The sequence below is a fragment of the Macaca thibetana genome, chromosome 7, assembly GCF_024542745.1.
Source record: "Macaca thibetana thibetana isolate TM-01 chromosome 7, ASM2454274v1, whole genome shotgun sequence".
NCBI classification, from domain to species: domain Eukaryota; kingdom Metazoa; phylum Chordata; class Mammalia; order Primates; family Cercopithecidae; genus Macaca; species Macaca thibetana.
The window spans coordinates 119,129,182-119,138,579 of record NC_065584.1 but is presented as its reverse complement, the minus strand read 5'-3'; the positions used below and the strand labels follow the sequence as shown (position 1 = coordinate 119,138,579).

Here is a 9,398-nt window from a genome sequence, read left to right as displayed (position 1 = left end):
AGAGGGTGCAATCTCGGAATGAATCACTGGGCTGCTCTGTCCCAGTCCAGTGTAAGCAGGAGATCAAACGGTCAAAAGATTACGGGCATGGGGCTGGCCGGCCAGGCCATAATCTCCTATAAGGACACGGAAGTGTTGCTTCACGTCAAAAAATTAGACTTCCAGCCCCTAAAATTCCCTGAGACTGAGTCGATTTCCTTTTCCTAATTTAGAGGCCGGGGTGGTAATTTACTCCAGTTCCCAGTTCTACCGTGGAGTGGACTGGGGAGTGGATTTAGCAGAAAAATTCTGGGGCATGTGGAGTGGCGGGGAGGCTGGAAGGTGGAGTGAGAGGTAAGAAGCGGATTGGATTTGTAAGGAAAGTGGGGTAATTGAAGTGACTTTCTGGATTCTAAACATAGCCTAGGCAAGAAAATTGGATTTCTCAGAATGGCCCACCCAAGACATTCCATCGGCTCCGGCCAGTCTAGTTTTGAAACGCCTAAGGCGTCAACAGGGAGCTGCTGCCTGGGTTCAGCTCCTCTCTCCTCATTAGGGAGCAGGGTGGGGTGGAGCGCAGGGCGCGGGCGGCCTGCCTGAGCGCCAGCCCTGCACGCTGCCTCCGCCGGCGCCCAGCATCTGCTCGCGCCGCCTGCCCAGAATAGAACGTCTCATTGTGATGGATTAATCCTTTGGCTCTGGTCCTGCCCGGGTCACCAGCTCAGCCTGCACCCGCCCAGTGCTGGGGGGTGGACAAAGGGCGCTTTAACTCATTCAGCACATGCCCTCTTCTCTCCTGCAGAAGGGTCCTCTCCAGTTGCGCGGCCCTTGGGTAGAAAACGAGATGGACTTGCAAGGTGGCGCGCCTCCAAAAAGGGGACTGTTTGCTTCCTTTTAAGTGGTTCAGGGACTCCTGGGGGCGGAGAACCAAATTAAGGGAGATCTTTTCCTTTCTCTGATCTCTCTGAATATTTAATTTCTACTTCTTGTTTAACCTCTCTGTATTTTAATTTCCTCATCTGTAAAAGGGGAGTAATGATTTTACTTACCTCATAGGACCATTACTATGATTAAATGAGTTAATGCATATCAAGTGCTTTCGACTTCACCAAAGGACAAATATTGTACCAGTCCACTTATATAAGTATCTGGGGTCGTCAAATTCATAGAGAAATAGAAAGGTGCTTGCAAGGGTCCCAGGGGAAGAAGGAAAGAGGGATTATTGTTAAATGGGCGCAGAGTTTCAGTTTGGGAAGATAAAAAGTTTTGGAAATGGATAATGGTGATGGTTGCACCACAAAGTGAATGTACTTAATGCCACTGAACTGCACACTTAAAAATGGTTAAGATGCTAAAAGGTTATGTGTATTTTTTCACAATAAAACAAATATACGCACATACACATACAATGTGCCAGGTATACTATAGGTGCTGTATAAAGGTTGGCTATTGTTTATTATTATTATTCACTTTAGATACGTATTATTTCCCACTTTATTCTATAAGTATTTGTGTCTATATATTTTCTCCCAAAAAAGCCTCTTGTTCATGCATTAGAGTTTCTGTACCTCACTTAACATAGCAATTTGAACATGGGCAGCTCCAATCCATCCACAAGAAATGAATGAATGAATGAATGAATGAGTGAGTGGATGTGTTGGACCAGGAAATACAATATCCCAAAGTAACTTATATAGCCCTTAACCTTCTGACTGATAAAGGAGGCAGTGCCCTCCATCAGTGGATAGTCCTGAAAATAGCCCAGACAATACACTTGGAAAAGCTCCAACAGAGTGATGCTGATTGCTGGCTCTGTGATTTTCTTCTTGGTGGGTTGGTTCTGAAGCTTAGGAACGATCAAGGTCATCCTAGGAGAGCTGCTCAGGGACCCACCTTAGGGTCATTTTGTATTTGGAGGACTGTTTGCAGACTGAGTCCGAACAGCAGGTACCCCTATGAGTTTGAGCTTACCTCAGGGTGGCCTTGAGGTTCCATTCAATATTCACTGATACCAGGCTCCTAAGGCTGGCCCTTAAGTGACGGAGCTTTGGAGGAAGAAGCAGGGAGTTGTGCATCCTACCACGCATGACAACATTCATCCTTTCAGCAAGGAGCCCTTTCTCCTTTCCTTACTGTCCTGTCTCACCCCATCTGGTGTGAGCAAGCAGGAGAGAGCCAGTCTGTAGTCTTCAGTAAAGGTTACAGACCTAACTGTGCTGAGTTAAGAGACATTATCGAAATGACCTAGGAATCACCTGAAAGAACCGGACAGCTCTGGAAATGAGTGAACGCATCTTGCAAGCAAGGAGAAAACTAGAGGGATCCTTCTGGGACTGACCGCACCAAATCTCTTGTGTGTCTCACGGTAAGCATTGAGCTATTTTTGTGTGGAATATTTTCACAGACTCATCGGGGCTGTGAGGCTTCATCAGAAAGCAACAGTTCACCTTGTGGGAGATTGAAGTTAATTTTCGGGGACCTTAAACAACCTTTGGCCCTGGCTCAGGAGGCTGGGGAAAGAGAAGGAGTTGAGTGACACTGGGCAGCAGGAATGAAAAGCCACAAGGCAGATGATTAAAATGGTGGCTGAAAAGCGCAGTGAGAAAAGCCGAGCCAAAGGCTTGAAAATTATGAGAGAGCATCTAGTACTGCTGGATCGGGGACAGAACGCATGTTTAGGCTCCGGTCCCAATGCTCCCATTGACCCGAATAGTCTCTGCCCCAGACTGACCTCCCACTGCGCACACTTTGGTCTCATAAAGTGGGTTTGGTTTCAATGCCCAGCCAGCTAGAGATTACAGATGAGTCACTGTGTCCCAAGTGTTATATACCCTTTGTGCCACCTTGGGAAGGCACTTTCTGCTGAGTAGGCCCAAATGTAGCAGGTGACAAGTCACCTTGTCAGCCAAAGGCTCCCCTTTGAAGACACCCCATGGGGTCTCTGCAGGGACAAGAGCAGTGCAGTATGTAAGAGCTTGGAGCGTGACCCTTATCTGAGCTGCTGTGACTTTAGCTCCTGTGGCTAGGATTAGATGCAAAGATGCTGCCCTCACAGGGGTCCTGAACCCATTCGGGCTCTCAAGATTATCTTTATACATACAAATACCACACACACACACATCCCCTACACAGCACCTGGGACCAGCTTACAAAGCCAGGTCTGGGACCTGATGGGGCTTTGTTCCAGAGGAGGATGGAATTGCCTGCTGGAAATAGCAAGCTGCTGCTTTCAGCACAGGGGCTGAGGTACGCAATCCATGTACACTTTGTGTGCAGACAGAAACCTGAAAGAGAAACTAACTCAAATAAAGGTATTTGACAATTAAGCTAAAGCAAGGAGAGGCAGACTGGCTCACTGCTCAGAGAATCAAGAAGCAGTCATTTCTAAATCCAGCTCTGCTGTCGGTGACCTTGAACAAATCATTTAACCTGTCTCTCCTTTTCTCTAAGGTTAAATCAAGAACTATAATTCTGACCAGCTAACCAGCCACACAAAGTTTAATTGGCTGAAAGGAGAGAGAGAGAAAGAGAGAGAGAGAGAAAGTTAATAAAACTGTTTGCCTATATTCAAAGTACAAAATGTTAAGTAAGGAAAGCAATAAAGCCTTCTTAGTGACATTCTATACCTTCAGGCGAAGTGCTCTCACTAATTCAAGCTCTCACTAATTCAAGCTGAGATACACCCACCCTCAACACTGAACACCCCACAGTGCTGCTTGTCACAGTGAAAATGGTATAAGGAAATAGAGCAACACAACCTCACATACCCCAGCTCCAGGTAATCAGGCAAGCCTTTAGGATGGACACTCTGTGGGGTAAGAGTCCAGGATTATCATTCATAAATATCTGTGATTCAGGCTTCTTATTTTGCTCAGGTTTCTTAGAGATTTTTCTCTCCTCATACTCCCGCAACTATAGTATCTGCATAAAAATAAAAATTTCACCATTATATTAATTGACATTTATCTAAGGACTAACCATTTTGGAATTTGGATCTGAAAATATTCAATTATTCTGCACTTGACAGAAGCAGAAATAATGGCTTCTCCTGAGCCTCATATTCTACTCAAGGGGACTGTGCATTACAAACCAGCTTTAATTCATTCCAAAACATTTATATGTATGAATCTGTTCTTAATGGCTTGCGTATTTGGATCTTTGTGGGGATAGGGTGTGAGAGAGAGGATAAAAGATTTGCATAAGATCTATAAATTCTATCAAGGAGTAGGGTAACGGGTGTCATTTATGTAAAATTTTTGTCTATGTCTGCTAGCCAATTTGTTTATAGAATGAAACCTAGCCTTTTTGTTCAGTGCTCTGCAGAGAGATTAATCTAGCATGGTTTTGGTTGACTTTGGGTCCGTGCTCTAAAACGTCAGTTCGATGCTTTGTAAAGAAATGGGTTCATTTCTCTCTAGCCATTGTAGTTATTCCCATTGATGTAAATATCCTGCATGTCTGTGTTATTTTCTCCAGGATTTTAATATAAATGTCTAACAAGGTGACCACTTGAAATAATAAGCTCTTGACATTTACCTCCCCCTCTTGAACAGAACCTAATTATTCCCTGACACCAACTTTCCTTGTCAGGAGAGCCCACAGAGCCTAAAAGCAAGGACATTTGAGCTGTTACAGATTAGCAGAGCTGAGGAATTTGTACGTGTATCTTTAAAATAGCTGAGGTGTCAAACAGGGCTCAATTTTCACGCAGGACATTTATGGCGAAGAGTCTGGTAAGTTACTCACATTGCTTAGAGTATTTATTTATAGTAAATTAACTATTGCAAAACTTGGTCCCAATTTATTTCAGAGGCTATAGGGAAGTCAACCTCACCTCAGAGGTAGCAGTTGCACAAGCATGCAAGTGTTACACACACGTGACATAGATGTCATCTAAACACCTTCTTCAAGTTTACGTTGCCTTCTAATAATCACTTAGAGAAATTCAGAAGAGTTGTCAGAATCAAACATCTAAAGACTTCATGTAGAAATAAGGCTGTGAGCTTACAAAGGGATTTATTTTTAGCCACTTTTGCCCATTCGTGCCTAGCTTAGCATGAGGCTGTCCTAGATGGAGCCGGGGAGGGTGTTTCTTTCAGCCTTCCTCATCTCCTTTCTTCGTCTCCTTGTCTCTCATTACTCACTTTTCCTCCCAGGTCATGCTATCCACGGCCCCATTCCAAATACCTAGAGCTCCCTTATGGAACTAGGGCCGAAAGCAAGCTGGAGAAGTCATGGCCAGTAAGATCTTAGGGGTCAGTTGGTAGGGGGTGCCCTTTGAAAGGTTATGTATGTTAAAAGAGAAGCCTAAAAAGGTGGAACTTAGAGGAACTCTGTTTCTAAGGCTGGAATTGCAGGTGTCTGGCAGGACGGGGATGGAGGAAGAGGGATATGATTGTTTTGGAAGGAGGGGCATCTTCTTTCCAGCGCCCTCAAAAATACACTCTATGTGTCATCTTCTGTTCTTCTCCCTTAGAAAGTCACTGCTTGGCCATTCAAATGAAAGGCAATTTGGGTGTTTTTAAAAACTAGGTTTCTTTTTATATTGCTCGATTCTTTCTCAGAAGTTGTTCCTAGACTTGAAAACATGTTTATCAGTAAACATTAGACATACTTTTAGCAACAAGCAGTCTGGTAAACCTTTCCAGGGTTTCTGGCAGATCTGCTCAGTGCAGCCCATTTCTGCTCTGTTTTTTGTTTGTTTGTTTTAACTCTTTCTTAAAACAATTGTCCTCCAGGAAACCTACCTGGTCCTGCTGATCACATTACTGCATCTCCTGGGCAATCTGGATCAAATAGTTAAACACTCCATGTTAAAGGGAAAATGCATGCAAGCACACTCAGCACAATGGTCTGCACGTGAGAACTTCCAACATGCTGGGGACCGTGAGGTTTCTGCCTGAGGAACAGCAGGGTCCTGTTTTGAAAGACGAGGGACAGCATGGTCATCAGGGAGGGCTGAAGGGCAGAAAACACCATGTACTTTCCAGTGTCTGTCCAAGCAGTCCTGGCAGCTGGACAGGGCAGAGATGGCTGGAGGCAGCGAGGGCACGTCTGTGCACCAGCTCTGAACCTCTTGAGCCATAGAAACAGATCAGTTGCGAGGAAACGTGTCAGTTTGTACACACGTGACTTCCATCACCCATTTACAAAAGACAGTTCTCAGAAATGATTGTTATGCACATTTTACTTTTCAAGCTAGACCTGGTTTTTATACTCAGTCAATCCAGGGAGACAGTAGCAAGGTGCTGAACAACAGGTTTTAAGATATGAATTAATTCATGTTGCTGATCATGTTTTGATCTGGAAAACATTGACCAGCACTGTTGGTCTGAAAAAAATGGACAGGTCTCAGGTTCTCACTGGAGGTATTTCGCTGGATGCAGGCTTTGCCACCTTCCCTGTAGTTTAACTCAAACTCTTTTTACCCCTGGGTTCTTTGAATGAATTCAAGCCATTTCTATGAAGTATTTTGTATGGATTAATCTATCAAGATAACTCTGTCTGGTTAACCTGTTTGTCCTTCAACTTTCCTTCCCACATAATTGTTATTTCTCTAACACCACTTAGATGGCAGAACTTGGAGAGCATTGTTTGTTGTTACTGTGTGTTGGTTGAAAATCATTTTTTAAGAGGTCCCATATAATGCAACTCGTGGAACCTAAATTCTGGTTTGGCCTCTGTCCTTCTATGTGATTTGAGCAAACCTCTTTCACATTTTTCTTTCCCAGTTCCTCTGTGTCTGAGATGAGCGTGTAATTTGTCTTCCTCTCTCAGGAATGCTATAAGGTAAGGAGAGAAGGAAGTGAAGAAGTGCTGAGGCTGTGACACTAAGATCCTCCAAGAAGGTGACATTGGTTGCCAGACAAAGTCACTTTGATGAGGAGACATGGATCCTGGATTTAATCCCATCAATATAGACTTTTCTAAGGCTAGAGGGATCAAGCAGCCTGGACTTGGATGTGACATATAAGTATTCTTGTATTGCACAAGTTATACTGCCAGTAGATTCCTGATTTTTTTTTTTTTCCATCACAGGATCTCTAATGCCTGGCAGAGAGGAGGTGTTCAACAAACACTTGTGGAATAATTGGCCAACTGACAGATTGACAATACCCTTTTCTGGACTTCAAGTGCAGCACCCTATATGCAGTAGACACTTAATAAAGTTTGCTTGATGATGTGCTATTATATTTAACCATCTTTGTACAGTATTTGGAGCCTGCTGTCAACTGATTTAGCATTGCATTGTCCCTAAGATAAATAAGGGGTGGTGTTCAGGGCTGCCCACAACAGTACCCTATTAGCAAAGAGGGTATAGATATCTGCAAAGTGCAGTGATAGGGAGTGGCATTCTGTGACTTTACGTGGAAAACCCAAGAGATTCCAGAAGTTGCTAGACAGTCCTTGTTGACTCTAAAGAATGAATGGATCTATTCTTTCAATGTATCATTGGGCAAATAAGCCTAACACAGCCATATCTAGTTATACCAAGTCAAGACACTCACTGAGGTCCTAATCTTCAGCGTTTACTCAGAAAACTCAGAACCACGTTTCCACATGCTTCTAAGTCTTTCTCCGGTTGCACAGTGAGGGTGTATAGCTTATTTACAGTACAGCTCTAGGTTTCCACAGCACCAAGGGGCAGAGGCTGCAGGTCCACATACCACACATGTGCTTTACCTGAGATGTTCCGTGCCTTTGGTCCTCTCTCATCTGCAAGTTTTTATGTATATTTGACCAACACTTATCAAGGAAGTCCTTATACGTAAACTGCCTCATGCCTGCATCTGATTGCAAGTATGGTCTCCTCTTTTCATTAGACAAAATGCATTGTATGGAAATTAGCATTAAAGGGGTGATTATTCTGGTTGCTACCAAATTCACTAGCCTCTGTTAAGGTAATGATAACGATCGTAGAAGTAGAGACTGGGGTAGATAGAAAAGACTCCAAGTTTAAGGACATTATCAGGAAATGAGGGGGGGAAAGTAACATGAATATTGTGACAAAAGGCAAGGAGAAATTCAGACTAGATTCCCCTAAAGTGATGCGCATCTGAATGTGATGATTTCTGCAAAGCTTAAGAATTTTAGTTTTAACCACCAGCTTATTGGAATAAATATTTTATAAGCCTCTTAAGGAGGCTACAGAAAGCCTGTGCCTCTTTCCAGCAAGGTGAGCACTGCTTGCCTGCATCTCTGTGTTGGGATGGGTGAAAAGTCTAGCTTGTAAATGCTTCATAGGAACAATTATTATCAAACTACTGAAATAAAGGTGGATTTTCCAAAAGCCCCTCCAGCCCCCTCTGCTCCATCTGCTGCATGTGCTCAGGGCATTGCATGGTTCAGCATTTAGAATACTTCAATCATCTGAGGGGAAAGTGACCTTCCCCCAGCTTGGAAAACCTTGTGCTGTGACCTCATGAGGACATTCCACGGAGACCTGAGAGCTAGGAACCCTTTTCTCCTCTGGGCTCTGATGTGCTCATGACATTTGTGAACCAGTTTGGCTCTTCCACTCCTGTGCATGCCTTCACAGATAATGGCCCATCAACAATGGAATTATAGCCATTGTTTATATGTGCCTGTATAATGAAGAGGGTAATTCTATAAACTACATCTGAAAGTCAGTCTCATGACTGTTAGGAAACATTGTATATTGAAATTGCAATTCTCTTTTCTCTCCTTTGGGCTCATAAGTAAGTGCTCTGGAGTGAAACAAGTCCTTTTCCTGGTGTATAGTAGCCTCCCCTCCTTTTTTCCATTCCTTCAGGCATCACTGAGCTTCTGTCAACTTAGTCCTAGATGCTAAGAGGAGCTTCCACATCTGCCTCCCACCCCTAGTCACTGTCCTCTCAAAAGGCAGCCTGAACACCTCCTATGGTAACCTCCCCAGTGCACTGCTTTGATCACATTCTCTCCCATTAGAGAACCTTCAATGATCCCACTGACTACTAACTCACACCCAGTTTCCAGAGCCTGGCACTTAAGAGTCTTTCCAATAAATTTCCAGCTTCCTTTTCTAGGCTCATGTCAGCTTACAGCCCACTTTTACTCCACACTGTCATCAGAGGTACTTAGAATTTTCAAGTAAAAAGTATACTGTCCCTGCCACACACCTAATTCCTCATCTCCTTTTCCACCTTCTAAAGTCCTCTGAAGTCACAGCTGAGCTCATGTACCCCTTCTCCACAAAACCTTCCTGGTTGTCCCAGCAGTAAGAAAGTGCTCCATCATCCAAAATCTTTATTTTTTGAGATTTGTTTGTTTGTTTATCTCACTCTGTCACCCAGCCTGGAGTACAGTGGTGTGCTCACGGCTTACTGCAGCCTCGATCTCTTGGGCTCAAGTGGTTCTCCTGCCTCAGCCTCCCATGAGCTAGGACTCCAGCCTCCCATGTAGCTAGGACTCCAGGCGCT

General features: G+C 44.0%; 1 long non-coding RNA gene across 1 annotated transcript; it reads left to right on the top strand.

The window, feature by feature from the left end:
* The first annotated feature begins 737 nt into the window (after positions 1 to 737).
* On the top strand, positions 738 to 7,714 carry LOC126958873 (uncharacterized). The gene is made up of 3 exons (XR_007727336.1): positions 738 to 836; positions 2,228 to 2,344; positions 7,018 to 7,714. It is a non-coding gene; the product is annotated as an uncharacterized LOC126958873 (long non-coding RNA).
* The last annotated feature ends 1,684 nt before the right edge of the window (positions 7,715 to 9,398 follow it).